The sequence below is a fragment of the Camponotus vicinus genome, unplaced genomic scaffold, assembly GCF_025532165.1.
Source record: "Camponotus vicinus isolate PSW18456_S1 unplaced genomic scaffold, iyCamVici1.0 SCAF_13, whole genome shotgun sequence".
Classification (NCBI taxonomy): domain Eukaryota; kingdom Metazoa; phylum Arthropoda; class Insecta; order Hymenoptera; family Formicidae; genus Camponotus; species Camponotus vicinus.
Genome location: NW_028141949.1, coordinates 6,754,334 through 6,762,449, shown reverse-complemented (window position 1 = coordinate 6,762,449; position 8,116 = coordinate 6,754,334). Strand labels below are relative to the sequence as shown.

Below are 8,116 nucleotides of genomic sequence, written 5' to 3'. Positions count from 1 at the left end.
ATTAACTGGGATGTTTCACCGAGTTTGCACACGTTGCTATGCAACGTACACTCGCGCCTTGTGCATCGCGGCACTTGGTGATGCCGGCCGCGCAGAACGTATGTCCAGTACAAAATGTACATGGGCGCGCGGGTTCGAGCTTCGCGCTCGATCGGCTTAGTGATGGTCACGCTCTACTTCGTCAAGTGATTCGGCCCGAATTGTCTAGGACTCGATCGATTGTTCGGAATGGTCGTTAATGGGTCCCTTCTCTTTGCTCGTCTACAGCCACACGCCCAGCGTGTGTTAACCCTGTCGAGGAGTCGAGTGGATTCCCCTAGGCACGATTTTCGCTCGGTAAAAGGGATTGCCTCCCCATTTTCTAAATTGCTGAATGTTAGCATTTAAAAAATGTGGGTATCCTCTTCTTTTACCGTCTACTAGCCTTGTGTACTGCGCTAGTGATATAGCATCCGTGCGGGTCACCTGAAATCGTGCTTAGCGGGTCCAGGTTCGATATGAGATAGGATAATTATGCGCGAAAAAGAGCTGGTGAACTTCATTTTCCTCTATTTCCGTCAATCGTTTCGTCTTCTTTCCGGTTTGGGCCTAGTCCTTGCTCGTTGTATCGTTGCATTCCCGACCGGTTGGCTCGAAGCTGATTCTCAAAAGTGAAATGGGATTTTCGCTCGTACCGAAACCGGGTGCCGTTAAAAGTATATACATATTAAGTATATACACGCGCGATCAAATATACAATTTTTAATCGCATCGAAATAGTGCGGACATCGTTAAGTATCGCGCGTAAAATAGCGGAAATAGCGATATAAAAATATCGCTCGTGAGTGCGGGAGTGTCGTTGAAAGTATCGCGCGTTAACAACATCAGAGAAGGAGGAGGTCTGGGAGAGACATCAGGCACCGGTAAAGCAACTCTATGGTAAATAAATTATATTACTTATATATAATTATTTATTAATTTCTACGCGAGATTTAAATTAAGTAATTAATCGCGTAATTTAACTTTTTATTTACATGACTTAAACAAGAGAAAAAAGCGAGAAATTTTTACATGAAAACTGTAATCTAAAAGTTTTTACTTTTGAATAGCTTTTAATAGTATTATTAAATCATTAAACTTATTAAAAAGAATTATAATTTATTAATAGAATTATAATTATAAACTTCTTAATAGAAATATTAAATTATTAGTTAATAGTAGAATCTTTTTCAAAATTTATAAAATTGTTTATCTGCTTATTGTTATATGCGTTGGATATAAAATTAAATACATATAATAATAATTTTTTGAAATGTTAATTTTTTGACCGTAACTACAATTGGAATCTTCTTTGTATGTTACAGATCAATGAACTATTGTAAGAGGAGGAGGAGGCCTGGGAGAGGCATCTTGCATCGGCGAAGCAACTTGATGGTGAATATTTATTATTTGTATATCGATTGTTATAAATCGCACAATAAAATATTTGTATATCGATTGTTATAAATCGCACAATAATAGTAGAATCTTTTTCAAAATTTATAAAATTGTTTATCTGCTTATTGTTATATGCGTTGGATATAAAATTAAATACATATAATAATAATTTTTTGAAATGTTAATTTTTTGACCGTAACTACAATTGGAATCTTCTTTGTATGTTACAGATCAATGAACTATTGTGAGAGGAGGAGGAGGCCTGGGAGAGGCATCTTGCATCGGCGAAGCAACTTGATGGTGAATATTTATTATTTGTATATCGATTGTTATAAATCGCACAATAAAATATTTGTATATCGATTGTTATAAATCGCACAATAATAGTAGAATCTTTTTCAAAATTTATAAAATTGTTTATCTGCTTATTGTTATATGCGTTGGATATAAAATTAAATACATATAATAATAATTTTTTGAAATGTTAATTTTTTGACCGTAACTACAATTGGAATCTTCTTTGTATGTTACAGATCAATGAACTATTGTGAGAGGAGGAGGAGGCCTGGGAGAGGCATCTTGCATCGGCGAAGCAACTTGATGGTGAATATTTATTATTTGTATATCGATTGTTATAAATCGCACAATAATTCGTTCTTATAATTTAAAGGAATTAAAGAAAAAATTAAAGAGAAAGATTTTTATAAAAATCATATTAAAAATTTCTATTTAAAAAATAATTTCAAACTTTATAAATTCTTTCCATACGTGTTTATATCTGCTTATTATTTTACACACCGGATATAAAATTCCGCACAATAATAATTTTTTGAAATATTGATTGTATTTTGAGCTGTGTTATAAATGAATTTTATATTTGCATGTTACAGACGTAGTTTCAATAACGACAACATAGTTTCGATAAAGACAACTCCGTAACTTCAATAACAACCCTGTAACTTCGATAACGACAACTCCGTTATTGCACATCAATGGCCCGGTGAGTGACAAAAACTTTTATTTAATTTTAATGTAACGGATCCATAGAGATTGCAGATGTAAATTGTAGATAAATCTGTTGCCTTAAAATGGATGAGCTAGGATAGTTTAAATTAAATAATTTTTAATAGATTCGTTCGAAATGTAATGCATCACGAAAATATATTGCAGTATTTTAACTATAAAGAAAGAAGATCGAGAAAAGATTATTTTTGTATAAATTTTACCTAATTTATTGAAAAGAACACTAAAAATTTTATCAATTACATCTGATGCTAATTTATTTTTATAACGCGCATTTATCTTATTCACTTATCTTATTTCTAATATCTTATAGCTCATCCATTATAGAATTTGTTGTAGATATTGTTTTTAAGCTTAATATAAAGCCAAATAAATCATTAATGAAATAACTTGTAATATGATAAATGTAATATGATTAATGTTATACACATATTAATTTTATATTTTATTATAAATTGTGTATTACTATAAAAATTTATTATTTATATATATTATTATAATATCAATCAATCTTTATTGGTAATCTGGACAGAGGTTTTTATATTATTAGAATTTTATATATTATACTAGGCTGCTAACAACTAAAGTCAGGATAACCATTTACAATTGGGCAGGATACATATACAGATTAGATTAATATATACATATTATTTCATTTCGCCGGCATTTATTAAAATAAATATAAACTGCAACGAGATAAAAATAAATATAAGCAGTTATAAAATATTAAAATATAGTATTAAAATAAATATACAAGCAATAATTATATAAATTACAATTGCATCTTTCGAGAGTGACAGTGTTATGTTAAATTCTGTGATACCCGGAATAAATTCTGCCCAATTATAAACGGTTGCTCTTGTTTTATATTTTACCATATGAAATATGGCCGTGTTAGCACTCTAATACAATATATAGAAATTTGTAATTTGGCTTTATTTCAGTTTAAAAAATGAAATTGAATTTATTTTTAAAAATGCTTTAAAAATAAAATCTAAATTATTTAAATTATTTTTTTCAGGAATATTAAGAAAATTGTACATAATTATTAGTGTTTAAAAAATATCATGAATACATTCTTATGCAAATTACACGAAAAATTATCCAAAGTATACGTATAATAATTATATAATAATAATTTATTAAATTAACATATTTAATTCTATATATTTATTGAAATAATCATAAAAGAGTAACTGTTTGTATTTCCATATCAAAGAGTCATTAATAAATTCGGAAAATTTTTATATATAAATTTTAGATATATATGTATAATTTTATATATTTTAAATTTCATAAATATTTGATTAGAAACTTTACAAATATTGCTAATTTTCGTGTCGGTATTAAATATAAAAAATGTAAAAATGTAAAAATACGATGTTAAATTAATGATTAAATACAAGCTTCACAAAATTTGACGAACGTCTTCGTTATAGAATCGCGGCTCAATTATAAATTTAATGATACACTTTTCGTTAGATTTATCTATTTATGAATTCCATATCGCGCGGAACTGAATATTCATTAAATAAATTATGATAGCGAAAATACCGTGCTCTTTCCGCGTTCTTTTCGTGTTTTTAGACGAGATTGCCGTTTTAATAAAGGATCTTATTGCCGTCCCTCTCAAATAATATTCTTAAATATTGCTAATTAAAAATAAAAAAATATCGAATAAGAGTATAAAGAGTCGATGTTAAGTTAGCGATTAAGTATTAGCATCACAAAATTTAACGATCGCCTTCAATATTATAGAATCGCGCGTTAATTATTATGAATTTAATAATTTATTTTTTCAGTTATTATATTGGTACACTTACGAATTTCGTGCCGGAAAATATTCATTAATAAATTAATAAATTACGGTTGCGAAAACACCGTGTTTTTCCTTCGTTCTTTTCGCGTTCTTAGACGAAATTGCCATTTTAATAAAGGATCTTATCGCTGTCCCTTTCGTGAATTAATATTCCTGAATATTGCGCTAATTAAATAAAAGAAATATGGAATAAGAGTGTGAAGATTCGATGTTAAGTCAACGATTAAATATTAGCTTCATAAAATTAAACGATCACCTTCGATATTATAGAATCGCGAGTTAATTATTATGAATTTAATAATTTGTTTCTTCGGTTATATTTGTGTATTTACGAATTTCGTATCGGAAAATATTTATAAATAAATTAATAAATTACGGTTGCGAAAACACCGTGTTTTTCCCTCGTTCTTTTCGCGTTCTTAGACGAGATTGTCGTTGTAATATAAGAGTCTTATCGTTGTTCTTTTCGTTAGGTAAACGTTAATGAAAGTTGCGTGACTCGTACCGCCGAGGAGTCGAAACGATTTTCATCATGGAGAATTATTTCTTATCGGTTTTTGTAAGATCCATTCGCGACGTCTAGTTCGGTGCCTCGTTGAAAATTGGGAATTTTTATTGTAAGATTGGAACTAATCCCAGGTTTTCCTGGCAATTTCCGACAGCAATGATTTCGGTAGTCATTCAACGACGAACGCCATACGCTTCTTTAAAGTCGAATTAATTTAAATAATATATATTTAGATGTGAGAGAAAATGCATCTATTTTTTTCTTCTCGTTAAAAATGTTCTGTCATTATTAGGATTGGTATTATTATTGTCTAATGCCAGAAAGATTTAATAGTAGATTAAATATGGATATAGCGTTGTGTATAAATTTTTATTTTTCAAGTAATTTCATATTGTAATAGTTTTTATTAATTGTTTGATAAAAATGATTACGAACGAATATATTTTATTATTAATTATTAATTATTTCTAGGTACTGGGGATATTAATATTAGTTTTTAGTTTCTTTTAAGAAACTATTTGCAGGTATTGGACATCCATCGCCATTTTAGAATATTAGTTTTTAGATATATACCATTTTATATATATGTATAATAAAATACATGCACAAATTAACGTATCCAAAATATTTTTATAATTTTTATTAATATTATATATTATATGTACGCGAAATTATACATGAATGTTACATAAAATGTGCGAATACTTAAAAATTTTGAGACGAATCGAATGGGTACCCTTATATCAGCAAGATATTGATTAAAAGAAAAAAATTATTAATTTAAACATTATAAGAATAAGAATTTAGAAAATTAATCTAGAATTAATTATATATTTAAAATTATTTTATTTATTTTATTTTGCACACTATTCGAATTGAAATTTTTTAAATCTTGCTGTTATTGGGTTCGATTCGTCTCGCGCGCGCAAACGGTACCCCAAAATTATTGTGTTCGCACATTTAACACAAACTTCAATGGTGCATGGATTTTATTATTTATAAATATAATCGTTCGTAATCACATTTCTATAAAAAAAATCGTTATATCCATTTAATTTTCAATAAAGAAATATATTTCTTAATAATGAAAGAACATGTTTTCTGACGTGCATATCAATTTCGTGAATAGAAGATAATGACGAGGGAATTGTCGTTGATTTATTACTGAAATCATTGCTATTGGGAATAGTCCGGTAGATCCGGGATTCGTTCCCTCCTACAGTGAAGTTCCCGACGTTCAATGGATCACTTAACTTTTCTTCGCAGATTGATCTTGCGAAATCTGATGAGAAACAAGATGTTAATCGTTCTCCATTTTTAAGATCGCTCCTCTTTTATTGGAAATATATTACCGGTATGTCATCCGCGTATCAAATGACGTCGAATTATATTATAAGAATTATGCGCAATCGTATATTTTGAATATTATAGATTTATTTATTCGTGTCTATTGAGGGCGCTTCGATTATCATATTATAAAAATTAATACATGTCGCAATCGGATATTCCGAATATTATCGATTTATTTTATTCGTCGCGTTTTCTCGTAAATTCAAATCGCGATTTATCTTATAAAGATTCGCAAATGACTCGGATAGTGAGAACTATATTGGCAAACATTATAGACATCAAATTGTCTGTCGAAATATCTTCGCATTTATGATAATAATTATATCGCGCGCGATAATAATGTCTATCGAGAAGCGCTTCGGTTATTATATTATAAAAATTAATATAGATATCGCGCAATCGGATATTCCGAATATTACCGATTTATTTATTTGTCGCGTTTTCTCGGGAATTTTAAATCGTGATTTATCTTATAATTTAATCGTTGACTTATACATTGAACCTTTGTTTATCCTTCCATGTCTTTGAATATTGTTTTTAATAGTCCGCGCAAAAGGCGCTAGTAGTGCGAATATTTTTTGCTACTATTTAAAAGACGATCGATAATTTTCTTAATGAATGTTTTAATCGCGATTATTTACAAATTGTGTGATAATTTGAGTGATAATAATATATCGCGCACGCGTCTTGATGATTTCGATTATCATATTATAAAAATTTTCCATTTTATCTTATTTAACTAATCATACGCGAGATAGGATATGTATCTTATTTGACGGCGTTCATATAAAATTGCGTGTTAATCGCAAATAAATCGGATAGTGAATTTTATATTCGCAAATATTACAGACCTCGAATGTCTGTCGATATATATCTTCGCACTTATATGTGACAGCATAATTATATTGCGCGCGTATCTATTGAGGACTTCGCGATTATTATATTATAAAAATTATACGTATCGAATATTCCGTGTATTATCAATTTATTTATTCGTCGCGTTTTCTCACGAATTTTAAATCACGATTTATCTAACTTAATCGCTGACTTACATCGAAACTTTGTCTATCTTTCCACGTGTTTGAATATTGTCTTTTATAGTCTGCGCTAGTAGTGCAAATATTTTTTTTCTACTATTTAAATAGACGATAATTTTATTAATGATTAATCGCGACTATTTAAATCATTATATAAATCTTATTAAACTCTACTAATACATCGACAATTAGAGATATAGTTAGATAGTTAAATTATTAGAGAGGGACTTTGATAAAATCATTCGTTCCGTTATTCTCTATTAAGCGTGACGAACAACGCGATTTTTTAATTATATGTTAATTATAGTCAAAATTGTAAAGTCTTAAGATTCATTTTATTTCATTTAACTAATCATGCGCGAGATGCAACATGTATTTTCAATATGTATTTTTTCAATCGCGACATTTATATAAAATAGCGTATTAATCGCAAATAAATCGCAAATAAATTCGCGAATATTACAGACCTTAAATGTCTGTCGAAATATCTTCGCACTTGTGTGTGATAGTAATTATATCGCGCGTGTCTATAGCGGCACCGATTATATTATAAAAATTATACATATCGCAATCGAATATTCCGAATATTGTCGATTTATTTATTTGTCGCGTCTTCTCGCGAATTGTAAATCGTGATTTATCTTCTAAAAATTCGCAAATAAATCAGACAATAAATTCTATATTAGCAAATATTATAGATCTCGAAATATCTTCGTATTTGTTTGATAATAATTTCGTCGCGCGCTGTCTATCGACGGTTTCAATTTTCATATTATACAAAAATTATGCGTATCGTAATCGAATATTCCTAATATTATCGATTTATTTATTCGTTATTTTTTCTCGCAAATTTTAAATCGTCATTTATCTTGTATTTAAATCACTGATTTATAATCGATGCTTGCTCTATCTTTTCGCGTTTTGAATATTGATAACCTACATAAAATGCGCCAGTAATGCAAA

At 29.0% G+C, this 8,116-nt stretch overlaps 1 long non-coding RNA gene across 1 annotated transcript; it reads left to right on the top strand.

Moving 5' to 3' along the window:
• Positions 1-503: 503 nt before the first annotated feature.
• Positions 504-1,716, top strand: LOC145964184 (uncharacterized). Its single transcript, XR_014436361.1, has 3 exons — positions 504-918; positions 1,344-1,413; positions 1,647-1,716. It is a non-coding gene; the product is annotated as an uncharacterized LOC145964184 (long non-coding RNA).
• Positions 1,717-8,116: the final 6,400 nt, after the last annotated feature.